At 42.6% G+C, this 23,794-nt stretch overlaps 1 protein-coding gene across 9 annotated transcripts in view; it reads right to left on the reverse strand.

Moving 5' to 3' along the window:
* GALNT9 (polypeptide N-acetylgalactosaminyltransferase 9) overlaps window positions 1-23,794 on the reverse strand; it is a 257,312-nt gene that overhangs the window by 39,197 nt on the left and 194,321 nt on the right. The window contains exon 1 of one of the 9 annotated variants that reach the window (XM_064726606.1): window positions 19,737-19,797. The exons of the other annotated variants lie outside the window; for them this stretch is intronic. The gene's annotated coding sequence lies outside the window, so the exon portion shown is untranslated. Of the gene's footprint in view, window positions 1-19,736; window positions 19,798-23,794 lie in introns of those variants that run through there. 9 annotated transcript variants of the gene reach the window in all.

Genomic DNA, 23,794 nt, shown 5'->3' on the forward strand with positions numbered 1-23,794 from the left:
TCAAACCATGACTACTTCTAATAGAAGCTATGAAAGAAGCCAAAATAAAGTGTGTTTTCTAAAGCAAGAAGCTGAAAAAAACCCTGTGTCTCAGCATGATAAGGAGACAGTGGAAAATTCAGGTACTGATTTCATGGGTATTAACTATGCATAATATACCTGTGTGAGAAGGCAGCATAACCTTGTGGGTAGGGCATTTTTGTAAGCCTGAGAAGAGGAGCTGCCTCTGTCAAAAGCAGAGCTTTGGAATCAGAGCACCCCACACTCCAGTGTTCTCCATGTAAAGGGCAGATAATAAAATTGCCTTCTGTGGAAGACACAGGAGAACCAGAAGCTGAAAAAAATACACAGCAATTAAAAGACCCTGGTGTGATTTTTTTGTTTTGTTTTTAAAAAAACAACATCAGAGTTTTAAAATTATGATTTGCTCACACATATTTAGGCAGGGCATTCTGTGCTGACTTAGGGTGAGGGTTCTCCAGATATCCCTGATTATTGGTTTGCACATGGCAGATCTGGGGCTCCTCAAAGTCAACAAATGCATCTCTTTTTAGCCACCTGCAGTTATTTCCCAATTTAGCAGCAGCAAGAAGATGCTGACCCCCTTTGTGCTACTCCCTACTTCAGCACACTGTGCAGCACCTCACTCCTGCTGCTGGGTGGATCATCTCCAGTGGAAGAGCACACACCATTAAATACAATTGTCCCCTAACTGAAGTGTCATCTGTGAAATGGTCACTACTCCCAGCAATTTGAACAAGACACATATTAGGACAAACCAGTATTTTATGTCTGCAATGGATGATATCTACACCAAGAATGAAGTAAATTGTTCTTCTTTAAGTCTTTGATCTTTAAGGGCAGCAATTTAAACCATTTATACACAGTGAACATTTCAGTGAACATTTCATCATTTTCAGCCATTTTTAGCCACAGAATGGGCCCTGTCTGTACTAAGGTTAGCATCAGGGTGACTGCTTCCTTCAGTGTTTCCCTAAGCAAAATTAAAAGTGGCATCAGGTACTGGGAGAGCAAAACTTGGCTCTCAAGTCGGTCCAGAAGAGGGAATTCAGTGAAGCTTGAAGGAGAAATGATTTAGTCTCCAGCTCCCCTTGCCTTTTTACAACCCTGAAAAGAACCAAAGCATTTACACCCCAGCTGCCTGGTGGGTAACCTTAGCACCTGGGGTAGGTTTGAGCACTCACAGTTTGCTCCAAGGTGTATTAGCCTGGCCCATCTGTTGGTGTGGAAAATGTACCTGCAAACACAGAAGTGCTTGGCTGTGCCATTAGTGAGGTGATTAGTGGCACTGGCAGGCAACTCTTGTGCTCAGAAGGAAACAAAATACATTTTCATCAGCTGAAATACAGAAACTGAAGCCATAAACATAAAGCATCTGCTTTGTGAAAGTGAAAGAAAAGAGGAGAAAAACAGAGAGAAACATCATGGCTTTAAAATGATAAAAGCCCTTCTAAGAACCACACACTGCATTTGCTGAAAAGTCTGCAGCATCATTTGTCAGTTATGAAATTTTCAAGTGGGGATCTGAAGATGGAGCAGGTACATGACACCACTATTTTTTGCCCTCTGAAAGCCTTACAGTGCTTTTAGCACAGGAGAAGGTGGAGGTGCTGATCCCATTTGTGGCAGACACCTTGTGGGCACTGGCAGCAGCATTGGGAACCTGCTGGGTGCAATTAGCAGGCTCTAATATCTCATAGGAGTGAAATATTTCTCTAATATTTCACAGGAGTGACAGCCTTGGCCATCAGAGCTCATGTCAGGGCTTGCTGCTGAGGAGGGACCTGCTCCAACCTCTGTCACAGGGACACCAGCACTTCCTACCAAGGCGCCTCCTTCTCCCAAAACCACCAGGGAACTGATGCTTCCACCAGTTGCTCTTCAAAACTCAGCTAAAAATGCAAAGGATTCAGGAAAACAAGATCTGATATTTCTGTTTACACTCTTTAAAAGCAGCCCAAGGCTGTAAAATTTTGCAGGAAACATCACTCTCATTTTCTCCAGCTGAATGATACAAAACAAATTTCACCCCTGCTGTAAAATGATGTTTAGTGATGTTACAACCATGCTGTTAAGGGACAAAAAAAAAAAAAACCTGAAAAAAGGTCTCTGTGCTCAAAAACTTCCTACTTTTTCTATGCACGTATGTCAAGTAATAAAACATATTCTTCTTATTGAATACATCACTCCCTGTCTGCTTTACCATGACTTTCCTTTTTCCACAGCAGAACTTTGGAAATCCAGTCTTGGACCCACAGATCTTTGTACCTGGCACTCAGAAACAAAGATCCCATCAAAGACCCTCTCTTTTCATTCAGTCACACATCCTGGCATTACAGGGTGACACCACAATGCAAACAGAGACACAAACACCATGAGAGGGATCCAGACTCTTGGCTCAGCCAAGTGCACAATAAACACATTCCATAAGAATAGAAACAAAAAATTGTGGCTGAAAATCCTAGGAACAACCCAACTTTCTTATTGTTCTGATATGACCTGAAGGGTGCTTCAAAAGAGAAGAGTGGCAAACTCTCTCTTCACAAGGAATGGCTGTAGCAATGTATTCCGCTGCCTGAAAAAAAAATTAAATGTTTTAAAGAAAATTGAGCAAGAAGAAGGTCTTTGGTGAAAACTGCCACAAAGTGACAAGAGTTTTGCCTGACTGAATTCAAAATACAGCCCTGCTCAGCCCATCTACTGAAAGACAATGCTACAAAAAAAATCCAGCTTTTGTGAAATTCTTCAGAAGACAAATCTGATTGACTTGTCAGCAGTTCCTTACTGTTCTGCAGTTCCAATAGCATATGATATGAGAATCAAATATTAATAACTTTGTTTCTCTGTAATGCTTCTGTAACATAAGGAGGTGTCTCTCATGAACCTGTTGCTCAAAATGATTGTGATTTTTCATCTTAGATGAGCTCTGAAAGCCAGCACCACAAAGCGGGAAGCTGCTTTTGCAACACCTTCAAGTCAGTCAGCAGAAACAAGGCAGAGGCAGCATTTGGTGATTTGAAGAGCACAATCTCTAATATTTCTGCTTTTCAGAAGGTGCATTGGTTCACACCATCACTCCTGGCAGTGCAGCATCACACGAGGGCATCATTGCACTGTAAACACACTGAGAGGAAAGCAGCTCCTACCTCAAACACTCACTGTCCTCTCAGACAAAGGGAGAAAACAGATGAAACAAAGGCAGGAACTTCCCTAAAAGCTCAGTTTTTGTCTAAGGAAGGAGCAATGGAGATGGTGCACCTATTTAATAACACTTCCCAATCATTTCTTCCTCCCTCCTTCCCTCCCAGTCAGCATCCCCTTCCTCACTGTTATTCATTTTCAGTGGAGGACCACGATGGTTTGAGCAGCTCCCTGCTTCTTCCTCACAGATTTCTTTGTGATGTCTTTGTGAAAATCAATGCTACAACACTTTTCACATGTAACTGGTTTGAGGCGCTCATTTTTGCAGGCTAACACAGACAGGACAACTCCCAGCTCCCTGCATTCATCTCCTGCAGCAAAACCCTTCAGCATGAGCCTAACTTTAACTTACCAGGCACTCAGCTCCTGCTGACATCAAGGGGACTTGCACAAGTGCTGCACTGATGGCAAAGCAGTAAAAGTTTGGGTCTGCTCAAATCTCTGGCTGGTGCACCTCCCAAAGCTTCTCCAAGCCATTTAATGAAAAATCAACATAAACACAGACCACACTGTGTTTTCCTACCCAGAAAATCAGGTTAGAAAATTTTAAGAGAAACAATTTTTTTTTTATATTGTTGTTTTTATATGTGAATCCTGGTATTACTACATGTGAATCATCAAGCAAGCAAACAGGCTATGGGTGCTCTGACACATCATTTAAATTTTGGGAGCATGTTTCCCTGTCAGTCATTAAAATGACACGGTGGCAACACATATTTTAATACAAAATATTAAAATCACATAATCACAAGTATAATTTTAGGATGTGTTATATATATATACATACACACACACACATACACACACATATATATATCTCTATATATTTGGGAGATATATATATACACACTCTTGGCATCCTTCCACAAAGGGTTTTTGCTTGAGGGAAAATGCCCCACTGCTAAGTTCCAGATCATTCCAATTGAACAAACACCTCAGCAAAAGTAACACCACAAGTATGAAATTAAGCTTGAGGTGTTCTACAGTGCTGTAAGCTCCCTGCAGAGAGGATCTGACAGAACTGCAGTCAAAGTGTTACCAGAGAAATTTTCAAGTGAAAATTCACTGGGATTTGGACATCCAGGTCATCAAATATCCTCTGGAAAATTTCACCCTTTTGTTGATTATTTCTCAAATCAGATGCACACCTAGATTCTTAAAGAAATAGAACTGTGACAGCACACGTGCTTGGGAAGGGGGAGAGGAAGGAAAAGGCACTAATCTGCCAGCCAAAATAATATTTAATATTACAATTACTTTATTGCTTCCACTCCACTTGATTTTTTTGGGCTAGCAATCAAGTCAGAAGGATTTATATTATCAGAGGACCCGGTCCTCATTTTTCTTCTGAATTGTCTCTATTGGCTGCACATCAAAATAAATATGTCTTGGACATTTGACAGGGCAAAGAGCCAAGATTGCAGGTTCATGGAATTGGTATTTTTTTTTGTTTGTTTGTGATTTGTTTGTTAGTTTTCTTAAGCTTCTTTTGGAAAGGTTTAGTGGTATTTATCCACTGCAAGCAAGTGGGCAGGGCTTACAAGAGAAGCTTTGTTCAGCAGGCTTTTCAGGGAGGCTTGCTGCCTTATTTGAGTACCTCTCCTTTGTGTAGGGGATTTGTTTTTTGTTTGTTGTCAAGATGCCTCTGGGCATTAGCCCCCACTCCTTATAAAGAGATTATTTTTCTATTATTTTTCATGCTGTTCCCCCTCAGCAGTTTCAGCTGCTGTAACACTCGAGGATGTTCCAACAGGCAGACAGATAATGGAGGGACACTGAAAGAATTCAATGTTGTGCCTCCAGATTTTCATTCCTGACATCATTTTCCTTTGAAGTGGCTTCTCAGTCCCCAGATACTGACTCCTCTTTCCTTGCCCTGCTTGATCCCTACTTTAATACAATTTTTTAAGTGCTGCAGCTTTACTTGTGTCCACATGGCTCCATACTACTATTACCAGACCCTGCAGAATAAAGAAGGATCAAGAAGCCTACCCCTCCTGGCAAGGCTGACCCTGGAAAATGAAAAGCGTCTTGGCATTTTGATGGAAATCATAAGGACTTCATTTTCTCCAGAACAGCTAATTTTCTTCTTGAGCCACTTACTTGGGAGCTGACCCAGTTTCAGCACCCAGGTCCAATTCCTGTGCTGGATTTCACAACCCTTCACAAAACCCAGGTCTTTAAAATGGGAAAGAGAGGTCACTCTGGACAGGAGGCTTAATTTGGAAATAAAACCCCAAGTTAGCAATGTGGGAGATGCCATTAGGGTAATCTCAAGGCAAAAGTATGGGGAAGAACAGGCAGACAGGGGAAAAATTAATATTACAAGGTCCTATTTCACATCTCAGCAGGCACAAGGTATGAACTTGACAGGTTTGTCCTCTGAGCAGCTGAAGGAACGAATCCCATGCACAGAGCATGAGTTCCAATGGCATAAGGCATTTCCAAGCTGTCAAAAAACCCCCAGCACTAAATTCAAGCTGTTCTGATTCACTGGTACATGACTATAGAAACAGTGAGTCTGGCACCTTTCAGCTTTCTTCGGGATTGCAGCTCTAAAAGGATGATGTCTGGAAAAACATCAACAACTTTCAGCTTGCTAAGGCAGAAACATTTCACACAAGACTTTTTAACACATTTGAGAAATAAATAAAATTTAAGTGCTACATGCCTCTGGATCCAGTACAGCTTCCTGGTTTGTACCCTGAACCGGCATCTCATTACGAATTTCACGGAAACCACACTCATTTGTCAACAAAGAATTGGATATAACCCCTTTATCACTGGCCATAACCAAGCTTTAGGACATCTCAGAAGTTAAGGAAAATGCAGCATCAGCAGGTTTACACAGGGCAGATAAATAAAAGCCTAAAGGAAGTGGTGGGTAATAACTTGCATGAAGGGGCAGTTGAGGCACATGAAAAAGAAACATTAGGTTGCTTCACAAAAATCAGACAGTTACACTGTTCAAAAAGAAAGTTATCTTGAGACACTGCACTAAATCTAGTGATGAATGTGCTGATAACTCAATACTTAGCTTTGTGTCACCACTGTAAATCAGAGGCAATTTTTCAAAAGTCTGAATGTTGTTCTTTCTTAGTCCATCTTCAGCTCAGAGTTCTCAGCTCTAATGGCAAGAACAAAATTTATAGTCCAGAACTTTGAGCTGATTCTTGTGCTACATGGGAGCTTGTCTCCAAGAGGTTAGGCTAACATATTTCTTACTCTCACAGATGCTTAAAAGTTGTAAGAAAGTCTGAGATTGACAAAAAGTCAAACAAGATATAGCCTAGGACTTGGGGAAGGGATAAGAATCAAATTTTAAACACATTCTAATTTTGCCATGCAAATTCTTCCTTCTGGAAAGATTCTCTTGTTCTTCACTACCAGACCAATATTTTAGAGTCCTCAGATATTTGTTTTCATGTTTAATATATATATTTATCCATGAACAAAAGTCAGCGAGACCAGGGCTCTCCCACCAGCACAACAGAAAATGTACTTAAGGGCTCAGTGGTGCATGACGCAATATAAAACTTTTCCTTTTGATCCAGATACTTTAGGGCTTTTCAACACAAAGATAATTAAGATTGGTTAATTGATAGATATTGAAGTGAATGTGCATAATTAAACAAACATAGTGGGCTACTATGAAATCTCTAACTGAGGTGGAATTCTCTTTCCATGGCAGATCTGGGTTAGCAGTCTAAGGCAACTTTGCACACAGATGTTTCCTTCACACTTTGAATTGATTCACTCTTTCTGAATCAAATCAGCAAGACATTAGTTTCTTTGACATCTTCACTGAAAGGATGTGTCAAATTCGGAAAACACTTTGAAATTTGTCACAGACATGTAAGTGAGAGAAGTGATTTAGTCTTCAGTGTTGACATGAATAAGTGGTTTAGTGGCACCCTTTTGAAACACTGCACAGCAAAACGCATTTATGTCGGCTGGAGGAGCAATCTAAAGCAATCTGAAACTGGAGTTGGTAAACACAGAGATAACATGCAAGAAGGAAAACAACCTCACTGAGATGCTTGGAACAAAGGTAGAGAAAAGCCTTTCACACTTTGTCAACTTACTGTACCCCATACACCACTAAAAAAAAATTAAAAAAAATTAAACTGTGCAAAGATGGCTCAGTGCTGACCAGATGTCCTAACAGCAGCTCACACACCTGACCAGACCAACTGGGCTGGAGATTCTGTCCACAGCAGCTGCTTACAAGATGTGTGTAACATATTACTGAAAACTTCACCTGCAAAGCAAGGTAATGTCAGGCTCTGATTAAGATCTCATCACTGAAACCAAAGACATGGATCTATTTAATAGATCCATTTTTTAATAGGCTCATCAGCTGTACAACCATCTTCTCCCACTTGCACATGACAAGGAAGCACAAAACACTTGCGATAGATAACCAGCTCTGTTCACATGTCTGAATCATTCAATTAGCTTTTCCCCTTTTGTGACAAAAGAACAGTGCAGATGACAAAACATACACTGAGAAAATCCCTTCAACGACTTCATGGATATCTCACACTGGAGGAAGTGGTAGATTGAGCCCAAGGTTTGTGTTGCAGCCTGACACTGATATTTTAAGCAGCCTTTCCTGACTCACCCCTTGCCTTTCTAACCCTCTCTGAAGGGGCTGAGTTACAGCAACAAACGCTGCCACTGTGTGGTCAGGTTTTTTTAGCATCCAGGTAAACACAACACACTTTTTGTTCTTTATTCCCTCCCCTCAAAGGGGAAACTGAGAAGCAAATTCATTAATCTTGTTCCAGTGATGACCTGGATGCAGGAACAAATTCAGGCTTAACGTGTGTTTCTCCAATACCAGCACATCCCTCTCTACCTGTGAATGAACAAACCCTAATGATCTGCACACAGAAGCAAAGATAAGAGAAACACAGCTAGATGTGAATAAAGCAGAGAAAAGGACTGAAAAAAAGCCCCTGATTCTTTTTTCTTCGGTATCACAGGGATTATTGAAATGCACTTTTCAATAGAGAAAAAAACAAATTACAGAATGAATCAATGTTTGAAATCTGTCCCATTTCAGAAGAGAAAAACAAATGCATCTTTTAAATTACATTGATAATGTGTCCTTTCTTCTCATCAAATTGATTTGCACAGTATTAAATATCTAATTAAAATGCAACCACAGAATTGTTTCTCTGGAGGACAGGGAATCAGGCAGGACAGGAGGGCAGGACTGAGGCTCAAAGAGCTGCAGCACCACAGCTTCACATCTGGCCTTAATCCCAAGCAGCTTTCAGGGTGTGAATCACTGAGATATTCTGTCCATGCAGAGCACAGCTAACATTTACCCCTCTGTGATAATTTCTCTTCTGGTCCAAGCCCACGAGGCCAACAGACATAGTGCAATAAACAAATGTTAATGTGCCTCATTCTTGCCAGTTAATTAATAGTTCTTCTCAGAAACCATTTAGTAAATTATTTGGATGATGCATAGTGCTTTGAAGGCATTTTGCACTCACTAATAACACCATTCTGCCTTCCTATTCCACAGCTGGTTTTATTAATGGAATCTTTTTATGGATGAGGGCTGATCTGCAAGAATATTCACAAAAACAACACCCAGAAATATGTTCCACATAGGTTGTTCTGAATGCCTAACCTCTAAGAGGCACAGCTGTTTCAGAAAACCATCAGTTTGCTGGCTGGGGAGACTGATTGCCTTCAGGAACCCAGAGCCTGACATTCCTGTGCTTGGTGAAGGTGCTTGCTGTGACTTTTCTAACTTTCCACAAGACACCAGAGTTCCTAACAAGGAAAAATTCACTTGCTCCATCCCTTATTGAACTCCACCAAGTCTAATGGGCTCTACTGATTCATTTTCACTTAATTGGCTCTAAGATGCTACCTCATTATTAGTTCAGCTGCAGGCATTCACACCATCTTGGAAAGGTAAATTGGACCTAAAACCAGGGAATTACTCCTTTAATTAGGTTGGATTGATCAGAAAGGCTACAAAGATCACCTGCATTAACTACAAATCAGCACATGTACCCTGCCTGGAGTCAGGGAGTGACAAATGACCACAGAAGCCCTGTCTTGCAGCACCCAGCAGTGTGAGACCAAGCCAGGGGATGTTCCAGTGTGGAATGATCCATCCAAGGGCCACAGACTGCAATCAGGCTTAGCTGAAATTTGTTATTGTAATGAACTGAACCTTCTCAAAGTAGCAGATGCCAGGAGGGAAGGATGTTATATGGATTTCCAATACCAGCCAAACAGCCTCAATCTTGGAGCCAAAATTCTGTCACTCTGATGCTCTGTGGAGTGTCTTGTTTATGGACTTTTATTACTTACTGGGCTTTGTAAACCACTCATTCCAGAGCTCCCCGTGGTATCAGCAACTTATCACCACTTGCCATCAGCTGTTGCATATTATGTACATTAGTAAAGTTCCCCACAGAAACACAGAACAACAGAAGCAGTTTGGTTTATTTTCCTCAGCAAGAAGGAAAATAAAAATCAAGATTTCCACAGAAATAAGGTCCTGAATATATAAAAATTAATAACAAGGCACTAAATGTTTCTGTGCCAAATGAGAGAGTGGGCAATGAAAAGCTCTTCATTGTGTTGGTGCCTGGCTAACCTCATGCACATTCTGGGAGGGATTTTAAGAACTGCCTTGTGCTCCTCTAAGTGTCCTTTTTCAATGACATCCATGTCACAGCTGCTCAGGTGATCTTAAGGATTCTCCCTTTTTAGCACCCAACCTCTGCCATCAGACATCTCTCAGTAAGAACTGAACCACAGAGTGGGGATGCAGAAGACTCTGCTGCTGGGATGGTGCCAAAATGTATTTTAAGAAGATTCCTGTTGCTTTATTAATTTTGAGTTCCATTGAAAACCAGTCCTTAGTTACAACACAGATACCCCTGCTTGCAAAAGCTCATAAAGCAATCTTGGTTGCTTGCAAAACATCTGTACTCTGTGTGCTGTTATGGCTATAAATCTGTATTATGCTCCTCCGCACACCAGTATTTATCTTTGTTGTTTAGTGCACCCCTGCACACTGGAGAATTCATTAGGAAAACGACAGAGTCATGCAGGGTGGCTATAAATTAGTGTGCTGCTGCCTGAAGAAATGCTATTGATTTTGCATGGTACTCCTGGATTTGCATGTTTGCCAGTTAGCTTAACCATAATACCATCATGTGTATCAAAAAATACCCTCCAGAGCTGAGCCTGCAGCCCAGCTAAAGGTAAATTCTGGCAGAATGTGAAGCCTTCACAGAATGCCAGGGAGGAAAAAGGCCCCAAAATCGATCAACAGAGTGGCTTAGTTTTAACCAAGCATGAATAAAAAAAAAGGGGAATAAAAAGGACACTGCTACACCCAGGGCAAAGAAGGAAGCCCCTGCAGGATTGCTGGAGGTGGAAGACAGGAAATTCCAAGGAGGAACATCTGCTTGCAAGGCTTGGTTTGTGCTCTCCATGGGCTGCAGCTGCCTTGGCACCTCCACCTGGGACAGGGACACCCCTGTGTCCTGCTGGCTACAAAAGCTGAGAGTTGGCTTTGACTCTTTGGCAATCAATGATTGCAGGAGAGCCAATTGATCACAGATCATGATTAGCCAGATAATTTGCTTCATATTTCCATTAACGAGCCCAACAGGCATGATTAATTGCTGCAGGGGGTAGAATTTCAGCATGGCTGGTGGGGAACTTGCTTTGTAATATTGTGAATCCCATTACTGTTAATGGAAATTTAACAGCCAAATCCCCTGTGGATCACTTAGTAAAAATTACCCCTTAAGGTTAAAGGGGATTTCATTAATAGTATTCCAGGATGCTCTGATTTAAAAGTACTGTGAGTCTTTAGTGTCACACAGAAATATGCATCCCACTGTTTTCTGCATATCCCTTGTTATTATATCTATCACTTTACCCTTCTCAAATGGAATTTCAAAACACAGCTCAGCTTATTGAAATGTAAGGCACATTAAGGGTAAATTTTCTAAAAGTTATTCAAGGAGATTTATCTGCTAAATTCCTATTAATATTAATGGAAATGCCTAGACAGTACTCTGAAAATGAACCCCAACAACAATTTATCAGTTTCCTTGGTTCTTGATGCCTACATAGAGCAGAAGGTACACCACATTCCAGCCAGGATTTGGGCTGGAAATGTGGGCACCACGTTGTCACAGCTGATGACATCTAATGCTTCATCTGGCACTTGTCTGAGATGGAGACAGAGTCTTACAAATGACTGTCTGGAGCCAACACATGGACGTCACTTCAGCCTAGCAAAAGGATATGCAGAAAAGTGTTAAACTGTCACTCTAGAGTGCCTTCCTGACTGTCAATCAGTAGGAAACACCAGTGACAGAGTGCTCCCATTGTTGGGCAGTCAAGTTGATGGAGTGTTCAGTTCCTCTGGAACACAAAGCTTGGGTTCTCCAGGAGCCAGAGCCCATTAAGGCAGACACCCAGAGGAGTCACCTCCTCAATACACATGAAACAAAAGCATAACTGCAGACACTAGACAGTGTGTCTCAGACTGATGGCACCAATCATATCCAATTTAGGTTGGATTCGGCCATTTGAAAGTCAGCAGTACTGCAGTGTGTGCATGGGCTCATCATTTAACCTGCACCACGACCATTCAGTGAAAACACAGCCCTGAATGCAGGCAGCTGCCTGTGCACATCTGTTTGATAGGGTGTTCAAATCATGTGGCATTGAACATCCACAGGAACTCCCTCCAGTAACATCTTACTGATGCAAACCAATAGAAATCCACAGGTGATTGCTTAAAAAATAATAAATAGGTACTTTGATGTTTTGGTTCAAAGTGAGAGAAAAGACTGACTGGATCAAAATTCATAAGCTGGCACAGTTAGTGTCAGCCACAGCTTGATGCCACCACAGCCAAGTTATTGGCAAAACCCCTGACTAGTTTGGGAATACTCATGCACATAAGCTGAAACATCCAAATTAATCAACCAAAACAACCTGTCTATGATATCAGGCAGTTATTAGCATTAAAACCATCCCTAAAACAATTTGGCTGCCCTGGCTATGAAGAGGGATTCCCCCAGCCCACATTTCCAGGATTTAATGATACAAGGCACTGCAAGGATTTAAAATTTGTTTTCGGTTCCACTTCTACACCCCATGATTGTTTTTGTACTAAAACTGTGTCCATATTATGCAATCTGCTCCTTGTGCAGTGTGGGGCCTCAAGGTCTGTTTCCATCAAGTGGGAGAGAGGCAGCATTGGATTCTCATTAGCATGAGATAATTCTGAGCTACTTTGTCCAACTACCTGAGGGGAACGAGTGGATGAAAAGAAAGGAGGCAGCAATGAAAAACAAGCAGCCACACAGAGAAAGAGAGACCAAAGGAGCAGAAGAGACAATCAGGCAAGAGAGAACAGAGGTACAAGGGATACAGCAGACAAACCTCAGAACAGGACTCATTCTTGAGACCTTGAGGGTTTCAGAGACTTCTCCCTGTGCCTCTGAGTCCAGCCCTCCTTCCTGTCATTAATCAGATTCTATTTACATTCACCTCTGTGTTCATTTCCTGAGGTCACTACTTCCAATTTTACTTTCAAACATAACAAGCATAACACCTCTACAAGTCTTTACCCCACTATCTTTCTACAGTCAGAGAGGATGTCAAAAGAAAGCTCTATGATCAACAAAGGCTAATTTCCCTACAAAACATAAGCCTCTCCTGCTTTTCCTCTGCATTAATTTCTGTTCAAACTAAAACATTTTGTTTACCATTCTCATTTCATGTCACAGACAGGACACCTGGTTAGTTGTTCTTGCAGTTAAAAAGGCATCCAGATTTTTCTACCCTAAGTAATAGGTTCTCCCCTTTTCATCTAGTTAGGCTTCTCCTATTAGGCAAGAAACTCCTCAAACCTCTAATGCTCCTCTTACTTTGACTATCCATTGTGAAAGACATTTATGAGCTTTCCTGGGAGTTGCTAAGGTGCTTAAGAGGTCTGGTGTCCACAGCAGCACTGAGCTCATAAGTCACTGGCACAGCTAGAGGAGAATGTGGAACATTAGGGCCTGGTGGAGCTGAGCCAGGAGAGGCGGAGGGAGGGAGAGGAGAGTGATGAAACAGAATGAGAAACGTTGGCAAGAGCAGGAGACAGAAGGTGGAGAAAAAGTCTAAAGACTTGCCAGAAAGAAAGGATTTAAGACTGGGAAAAAAGCTGAACCAAGGTGGGAAAAGGGTATGAATTTTCAGCACAACCTTTGGACAGCTCAGGATGGTTTGGTCCTGGGCATTTGTCTCACACACTTCAGTGCCTCATCCCCACAAGACACTTCCTTTGTTGCCAGTTCCATGTGCAAAATGCAAAAGATATCCAAACCTCCCAGACTGCCTTAGAGAGGATTTAGTGAGTGCTGCTTGCATAGCACACCTGCCTGCCAGGGCTGAGAACTGAGCAAAGTCAGACACGTACCTCCCTCTGCATCTCATTTTCACGCTTGCCAAGCTGGTGCCTGTCACACAACCAGCCTGGTTGCATCTACACCTTCCTTAGCCCTGCTTTGGTTCTGCCAGGCAGAACTGACAGCAGATCTGTGTTTAGCCCAGAGACTGTTGTGAAAGCACCTAGGGATAAATAGGGATGTGGCTGACAGTCAGCCCTCCACATCTAGACTCTAGAAAAAAATGTCAGTGCATCACAAGGTATGCAGAATGACAAAACTTTATGTAAAGATCTAAAAAAGCCATCTTAAGAAGTGTGAGAATTTGCTATATTTTCATGTAGAAACTGTGTTTGACATCTGACATGACAGGAAATGTTGCTCCAGTAAGATGGACAACAGGGCTGTGCCTAATTAAAACAGGCAGAGGGAATGGAAAGGGAGAGAAAGTAAGTTATAGCACACTGACACACCACTGCATCTTCCTGAAAAGATACTGAATAGGGATTAATGAGGAAAGAGAAAAATGAACCACATTTCCCTCAGCAATTATTTTTGCTGTGCTTCCAGCTGGAGACAGCCACAGGTAACCTGTTCAAATGAAAGCACCTACAATGCTACAGGGCACACCATGACATCAGCCTGGCTCTGAATGCAGCTTTCCAAAATCCCTTCCCACTTCTCCTGCAGCCCAGGGAACACCTCAGCACAACCCCAGAAGCAAAACACATTGACCCTCAAGTTAAAAAATGGCCTAGGGAGGAGATGGGAAGGAGGAGGCAAGGTAAAGGAGGAAAGTTAACGGGCTGATTCAGTTTATACCAGGTCTGACTTAACACTGAGGGTGCCCACTGCAGAACACTGAGGGTTTGGCTCCATGATCCATTACCCACAGCTCCATCCCCTGCAGGGATGGGCCAGGTTCATTTCAAGCAGCTGGTGCTACCAGAGATAGTTTCCAAACTGACTTTACCAAAACTCTCCCTCTCCTCTCAGGAGGTTCCTGGCAAAGCTTGGTTTGACACAGAATCAGAGCCATGTCCCACTCTGCTGCCCTGCCCCCAGATCAGAAAAATAACAGATATTATGAGTGAAAACAGGCAAGCACTTTTGTAGGAATGCAAAAAAAATCCTTAATAATCTCTGCAGCCTTTTTGACTGAAGATCGTTCGACTCTTATGAGCAAATCCCTCCACATTTCATTTGGCATGTGTTCAAGAAGCCCCAGTTCTAGCAATACTAATGCTTCTCTCTTATCTGTTTACTTCAACAGCATTTTTTCTGCAGTTCCTAAGTCTGGCACAATACTTCCCTGGCCCTCAAAATATAATCTTCATTCTCCTCCCTATCGCTTTGTAAACATTTATTTTTTTCCCCTCTAATACCAGTAATCAGAAAAGCACACATTTTGAGGCTTGGAGACACCTGCCTGCATTGGCTAATCTTCCCAGAGCTCCTCTATGATTCTCAAAATCCTTCTTACTAGGCAATTTGCTTCTTCCCACTCAGCATCACAGCTGACCCTCCTTTCTGTCATACACCCCATTTTCTGTTCTTAACACCATCCTTAGCCCTGTGTGTGCAGGATATCACCCATCTGGTGAAGATCTTGTAATCAAGATAATCACCTTAATTTTATATTAAAAAAGGCATTTCTATACAAGTAAAAATCCCTTTTAGTAACTCCTTCCATTCTAACACTACACATGTATTGAAGATGTATCAGTTCATAGAGCACCCAAACATTTTGGCACATGAACAACAAATTTGTAATAGTCTATTTTAGGTTATACATATGTTATTGATTATGTGTATTAAAGGGACAATTTATGAACAAAATTGGTGGCTGTATATTTATAGTTAAGAAAATGGAGCTGTGCAGAACATTCACAATGAAAATTTAAAATCCACTGAATTTAGACTCTGCTTTCATTTTGTAAAATCGATTGAGGCAAACACAAAGTTTCTCTCTTTAATTCTCTTGCTACAAAATATAGCACATCCATACCTTTCTGCTTTTGGAGAGAAAAATGCTTCTGCATTTAGAATTGTGCATTTCAGATTAACTGCACTATGAAGCTCAGTGTCTCAGCATAAATCCAAGTATTTCACCAAGCTTTTGTGAGGAAGAATCACCCAAAATGAGCACTAGTCCATGATCTCTACTTACATATAAATATGTATACACAGATTTATGTACACAAACACACAGATGAGTTATCAAGATGGAGAGACAGAATGTGTGCATGGTGCTGCAGAAAGAGGGCATGCTTAATTAAAGGATATCAGTAAAAGAACAAGTTGAAATGTCTGTGACAAAGTCTGGCTTTGTCATGTGTCTGATATCGGAGAGGATTGCAATATTCGATTGTTGATTTAAGAAAACTGAAAGTTCTTGAGTGGAGATATATGAAATAGCAGTATAAGACCCCTACCCTATCCTCAAATCATTTTCACATGCTCATTTAGCAATCAACAAAAGACAAACACCTCTTAGTAAATATAATATTAACTAGTGATTGGCATTGCTAATATTTATGCATAAGAGGGAAATGAAGCATACAAGTTATGTTTTACAGGAAATCATAGAGAAAGAAAGCATGTAACCTGTCATGTGAATTTCTCTAAATATCAGCATTGGTTTCCAAGTAAAAAGACCCTGCAAAGCCAAGACCTGACATGCAGAATTCAGTTGTGGCTTGACAGTGTTCAGCACAGTATGACAACATACCACGAGACACTTCCAATGCCTTCTACTCCTGTTTTACTGTAGTTGGAGACCTGCTTGCTGTTTGGGACCCAGAAGGGCTGAGCCCAGGCCATTGTTACAGCCCTGGCAGGGTGGGGAGGGCAGTGGGTGGGCCAGGCTCCAGAGCCCTCTCGCTTCACAAGGCACAGCGACCCAAACTCCTTCTGACAAAGGAAATCAATACCACAGCCGGAGACGTGCCCCGGCTTGGCACAGAATCCCAAATGAACAAAAGGCCTCCTCCTGCCTGAAGATCACCCCTGAGCACTGTATCAAAGCTCACCTCATTTAATGCAAGCATCTTTAGAGGGTATTTTCCCCTCCAGGCCTTCCACGTCCTTCTCTAACATTTACTGTTTGAGATCAGTAGTCCATACAATTTATCGCACCTGTCAAGGCTAATTTATTCATGCGATCTGGCACTAATCAAAAAGACTGAGATCGATGTGCCAGCAAAGCCTGACATTTATTCATATTTTAAAGTCCTATTTGACCTTGAACTGCAGCTAACTGGAGCTGAACTGTCAGCATGCCTCAGAGGCTCGGGGGCTCTGGCAGATCGACTGCAGGAGCGGTGTCAGGGCAGCAGAGCTGGACCAGCATCAGGACAGGCTGAGCCCCAGACAGAGGGCAGGAACACAGCACCGCTCACAGCTCGGTGCTCACACACCCACCAGCCAGCCCAGCTCATGCACCAGGGCAGCTGATGCCTTCAGATTTTAGATTTCGTATTTTTCATAGCCTATACCACATCAGCGCCTAGCTGTAAACTCCATGGAAAGTGTAGTTAATTGTCTTCACATTTTAGTCAGGCAAAACAACCCCTCTGTGATCCAAGGGCACCTCACAGCCTCAGGCCCTGAAAAGTATGGACAAAAGTGAATTGGGGAAGGAGCAAACCGGGGGAATATGACTTCATTACCTGAAGCTGAAATTGGAGGATTAATGCCTGGTATGCAAACAGACCACACTTACATCTGAAAATCTTGTGACCATTGTCCATCTTGGGGGCAGCCTCTGCAAGGCTTTTGGCTGCCCAGAGTGTCTCCATTGAAGGTCTTTGATAAATACCCACTTTATCCTTCTAACTCATCTAGCCTCTGTTCTAGGCAGTCATTCCAAGGCATCCCAGCTTGAGACTGCACATTCCTGCAGTACAAGGGTTTGGGAGCCAGTGGATTTCTTGATGAGGGATAAGAAGGGAGGGAAGCAGGAATATGATGTGTGTGTGCACAGGCAGGATATTCCACCCTTCCCCAGCTGCCAGACTGGCCCTGAGGGCTGCTCTTGGCAAGTGGAGGGGAGGCAGAGAGAGAAAATGACACCACCTCTCCTGCCAGGGGGATCAGGGACAGTGGGGATCTCGCCACAGAAGATGTATCAGAAACTCTGCAAGCCACCAGGAACCTGCCAGCATAACGTGGCAACTCCAGCTGGAAACAGGAATAGGAAAAACAGATCTCAAGAGGATTTTTGAGTGTGTTTTGCACTCCTGCTCAGGCTTTGGATGTTCTTTGCACTCCTACTCAGACCCAGAGCTTAGGGCTCACTCATTCCTCCATCACCCTTGTCCTTTCTTCACTCAATCAGGCCCTACAGGAACACAGGAATTTCAAGTGCAGTTCTTACCATGTATGCAGGCACTGCAACCTCCAATTTCAGGCTTTCAATTCAGACCAATTAGTAGAGAAATACAATAAAGTTTGTTTTAAATAGTTTCAGCCTGGGTCTGCCACCAAATGCTCTCAGACATCCCATAGGAGACATCTTTGGAGCTTCTGCCTCAGTTTCCCCTTGGTTAAATGAAACCAAACTCATTTACCTTCTTCCTCAGAGCATGCCAGGAATTACAGACAGGACCTGCTCTGAGGTTATTGAATCATTTGCTTTTCTTCTGATAGGAAGATATTTGTGCAAATTACATTCTCTCAGAGACACAGAGGAAATCTAAGTGGCATTTTAGGAAGAAATATTCAACTACAGTTTTACTAAAACATGTGAATAAATTATTTTATCACAGTCAAAACACTTGACTATGTGATATGCAGTTGCACCCAAAACAGATTTTGCAAATGGATTTTGTTGCTTCTCTGGGTTCTCCTTGGCTGCATTTCTCATGCTATAAATTCTGTATGTCATATTAAATATGATTTTTCAGTGAGATCTGCTTTTTCTAAGCCTAGAATACAAATAGAAATGACAGTTATGTCATTTTGTGTTTGTTTTCCCTCTCTTTTAAACAGTTAACACCTTTCCATTATGTTGAAAGAAAGCTACCAATGGAAAGCAATTGGCATTTTGACCAATGCTTTTGTGCACATTAAATATATGTCTAACACTGCCATGAAATCTAATCTGATATTCATGGAAGAGAAACAATGACATATGAGGATGCAGAGGGAATTTATCTGTGTGAATCTAGACTGGCTGCAGCACGCCAGCAGTGAAACTACACACAGGGCTGGGTTACAATAAACATGCTAATAAAACATTTCAGCCGACCTGTTTCCCTATTTTTCCTGTGTAGAAAACAAAATTTAGGAGCATCTTGAAATTTTGTGGCTATAAGTATTTTAATGAAGTTTTTTTTTCTGTCTGTGCTTGGCCAGATGAGGATCTGGTTCCCTGTTCTGGCTCTCTGGGGGAGAAGCACCAACTCACCTCTCCCTGCTGGCTAATCTGCTGCTACTTTCTACACAAAATGCTCTTTCAAGCACAGTGTTAAGCTGCCTTTTTTCCATGTGTTACACACAATGCAGATAATGATAAATTTGGCACCGAGGAGTGGACCTTTATCCAACAACACAGCTACATGAATTAATCCTCCCCTGCTCCTCAGCTCAGAGGTACCTGTCACACAGGTCAGCTCAACATGCTCTGCCTTTTTCAGGTGACACATGTGCAAGGATAATTATTAGTCAGTTAGAGATTTCTTTAGCAGACCAAAAAAGGTACAGCAAGAAAATGTCACATCACCTTGCAAAGCCTTCCAGGCAGAATTAAAACAGAGTCAAGCAAACCCAGGCCCCACAACTCTTAACCCTCCTAGCCTACAACACTCAGAAATCAGCTCTGTTACCCTCACGCTCCCAAGACAAAAACTTGCCAGTGGTGATGACTTCTGTGCTTAACACCATAGATAATGGTGACCTGAACACTCCTGCAAGGGGAACACCTCAGCTGTGCATTTAAAAATCTAAAACCCACCTCCAGACCTGCACTCAGCCCTAAGGCTGAAAAGCATTTCCCCAGGGAGGATGTTAGCCCTGGTCACTGCCAAGGGGAGCAGTGTGGGCTGAGACCCACAGATATCCAGAACTTACCCAGGCTGCTGGGCTGGGGATGAGCACACAGGACACTGCTCCAAGCCAAATCTTTGCTCCAGCTGCAGGAATCTGGGATGAGAGGACTCCTCCCATCTTGAGAGCTCTTTATGTTTCCTAGAGATTCCTGATTAAACCTCTCACCCCCCCAAAAGAACAAGAACCAGCTGGAGAGCTACTCAAAAAGTCAATTAGGAAAGGGGCATCCCTCCTCTCTGGGAACAGCCGGTATCCTGGATCACTTTCACATCTTCCTTTCTTTTTGTGTGGAAAAAGGATGCTTTCCACAGAACTGGTTTTTCATTTTAAGAGTTCTGAGAGAGATTCAAAATGGTTCCAGAGAAACTCAAAGAAATCTTTTGCCAGGTGTGCTGGGACCAAGCTAAAGACTGACAGTTGGGCACCTCTGGGTACAAAACAGCCCAAGGCAAGCTTTCAGTAATCAGCATCAAAATTTAGAGTTCTACAGACCATTTGGAGTTCTGGACTAGCTGTTATTTTGCAACACAAAATATGTTGTATCAGAAAGTTTCTGAACAGCTGTAGCTCATCTCTAGTGTTTGGTTCAGACTCATCATTAGGCAAGTGAAACCTATTTCAATCTCAATTAACACTCTCCTCTTCATTTTCCCCCTCTCTCTCTCATCCAGTTCACACTTGCCTCTGAAGAGGAACACATTTTAGATTGAGATCAAACCTGCAGGAAAGGGGCTGAGAAGAAAGTGGCAAAGACTAAGGAAGAAATTTTTTCCCCTCAGTTCTTTTGCTGTTGATCTCTTTCTGAAATTTCCAGCCCTGTGCTTTGATAATGTCCTCGTACATGAAAGAGTTTGTAACATGAAATGTTACACTCGATGGAGCATGATGTGATACAGGAGCCAAATGGGCAGATGCTCTTTTCTGAGCCATTTCCAATGCTCCCACTTTAGAGAGGGTTTTTAAGGGTACTCACAAGCTCCAGTCCTGTACTGTGCTGGCAATTTCCTGCTACAGCACCACTGTACTGTGTTCTGGTAAAACCATTGTTTCCCATGCAAGGTTAAAGTTATCCTTATTTTATTAAAAATAAAAATAATGAAGAAAATAAGAAAGGAAAATAAAAGAGGACAGTATGGTTCAAAGAAATTGCAAACAGGGAGGGATTTGGGTTCTGTCCCCAAAACCACGATTGTACATCCCATTAAAAGTACAATTAAGACTATATTGATAATCTGGTCAGAGAAAAACCCAAGCACTCTTAACTTCATCAGGGCCACGTTTTAGCTGTAGCTCTGCTTGACACTGTTTGCACATCCCACTCTTTCATGTGGGGAAGACCCTTTACAGAGGAAACCCTCAGCTTTGAAATGTGGCTGAGGTCAGACATTGGAACCTGTCCCCAGTGCTGGTTATCACTGCAATCATCCTGTGCTCACCTGCCTACCCACCTTCTCCCTGGATCTGTTTTGGGGTGGGGATCTGGCCTCAGGGCTGGGATCAGAGTCCCTGGCAGTGCTGACAGCTCCCTCCCAGCTGTGAGCACAGATGTTGCCCATGGAGCTGGCCACGGCACACTCTGGCCATGGACAACCCCAGTGGTGACTCTTTTTTGGTGCTTTTTGGTGACTTTGGGTGGTTTTTGGTGACTTTGGGTGGTTTTGGACACTCCAGGGCTGGGGTTCAACACCTGCAGGGGCTCCTTGCCTTGCCACAAATCTGTCTCCATTTCCAGACAGAATGTGTGACTGCTGGGCACAAACTTTGACCATGGGCAGCCACCAGTGGTGACTCTGGGTGGTTTTTGGTGACTTTGGGTGGTTTTGGACACTCCAGAGCTGGAGTTTAACACCTGCAGCAGCTCCTTCCCTTGCCACAAATCTGTCTCCATTTACAGACAGAATGTGTTACTGCTGGGCACAAACTTTGACCATGGGCAGCCAGCAGTGGTGACTCTGGGTGGTTTTTGGTGCCTCTGGGTGGTTTTGGACACTCCAGAGCTGGGGTTTAACACCTGCAGGGGCTCCTTGCCTTGCCACAAAGTGTGTCTCCATTTCCAGACAGAATGTGTGGCTGCTGGACACAAACTTTGGCCATGGGCAGCCACCAGTGGTGACTCTGGGTGGTTTTTGGTGACTGTGGGTGGTTTTTGGTGCCTCTGGGTGGTTTTTGGTGACTCTGGGGGTTTTGGACACTCCAGGGCTGGGATATAATACCTGCAGGGGCTCCTTGCCTTGCCACAAATCTGTCTCCATTTCCAGACAGAATGTGTGACTGCTGGCCACAAATGCCAAGCCTGATCCCACCCTGCCTGAATCTCTGCAGCTCCAGTGGAATCAGGAGATGCAGAAGCTGGGATGTGCTGAGGGCCTGGCTCATCACTCCTGCACACCAGCACAGAACCAGCAGCTCCAGTTCCTGCTCTGAAGAGGGGATGGAGCTGGGAATTCATGGAATGCAGGCACCACGACTTCAATCCTTTCATGACTTCTCCATGCTTGGCTCCACAAGCTTAGCATTCCTTTACCTCGGGAAATACCTCTGAAAGTGCTAAATTAAAGTGGAGATGGGGAAAGGGGACACCTTTACTCACACACTTTATCTGGAGGGTGAGAGCTGGGAGATTTATCACTGAGATCTCTGCAGCCTCAGCACTGGGGCAACTTCCAATAACAGCAGATTACATCACTTAGCAGGATTTTGCTTAGGCAGTGTAGAACTGCTCAGAAACGTTTTAATAGCATTTAACTTCATGCTGAAAATGCTGATTTATTGCACTCCAGTGTGAATAGGCATGTCTAAGGACAGAGCACACCACTTTTTCAGATGTCAGCAACTGCGGGGTTTTGTTAACACAGTTCAAGTGATTAAATGTCTTTGAACTAAAAGGCTTTAAGACTTTTAAGTCAAAACTGAATTAATTTATACTAAAAATTATAGCTTGGGAAAGGTCCAAATAAAAATGAAGTATTTTCAGATTCACCATAATAAGACACTTTGATTAACCTCTATTTTTTGTGCAATTTTCACTTGTATTTTACCACAGCACATGTGAAAGAATGCTGGAATTTTGAGTAACTCACCAGAACTGAGTTTCTATTTAGCTCTAAGACTAGGGACCTGGCCTCATGAATCACACAGGGCAAAAAGCATTGTCCAGAATTCAGAATTAAAGTTTGCTATACATAAACCTTGTGACATTTTTATTACAGCACACCAGTCTGGAATCTGCATTTAAAACACTGACTGCTCAGAGGAATCTAAATCTCTTTAGCTAAAGGTAATAAAATGAGGTCAAAAATTCACTACTCAACAATCTACCATTAGCATTTCTGCTCAGAAAAAAATGTAGTTCATCTATTTTTAAAGAAAGTAAAGGAAGGGTATATAACAGAAGTTGGGAAAGTATAATGATGTGCTTGTGTATGGAAGCCCATTAGGTAACGAGCTTCATTTCCTCATAAAGAGATTTTGGTGCATCTACATCAGGATATTTTTACAGTACTTGTGTAAGGCAGAAGTGGGACTGCATTTCTGTTGACACAATCCGTGGTTTGAGCCTGGACTCCATCACCAGCTAAAGCACAGCAGCAGAGAGCACACAGGGTCTGAGCTGGATCCTGGCTGGGGTCAGCTCCTTTCAGTCCTGAGGAGCTCAGTGCTCCCAGAGATATTCCACTGACAGTGCCACAAAACTGGCCAAAGGTACCTGGGACTCACCTGCTGGTGTGACTCAGTGCTGCTGAGATAAAGCAGCCTGATGCTGGCCATAAAAGAAAAGGAGTTTTACTTGCAGTTATCAACGTGGGGACAGATTTTTTAAAATGTAATTTGTTTGGATTCTTAATGGTGGAAGCAGAACTTAATTTCTGCTGCAGCATCCTTGAAAATAAATGCTTGATCTCTTTCCACCCACCATTACAGCTGATGGGCACAAACTGAAAAGAACAGCAATTCATTCACCTTATCACTGGAGCACCAGAGGAAGAGAGGGATCCTTAGTGCAATGATTAATGACTCACTATAAAAAGATGCATCATAAACTGCTTGTATTAGGTTAAATCATAAACTAGGCTTTTAAT

This window comes from Zonotrichia leucophrys, chromosome 15, assembly GCF_028769735.1.
Source record: "Zonotrichia leucophrys gambelii isolate GWCS_2022_RI chromosome 15, RI_Zleu_2.0, whole genome shotgun sequence".
NCBI classification, from domain to species: Eukaryota; Metazoa; Chordata; class Aves; order Passeriformes; family Passerellidae; genus Zonotrichia; species Zonotrichia leucophrys.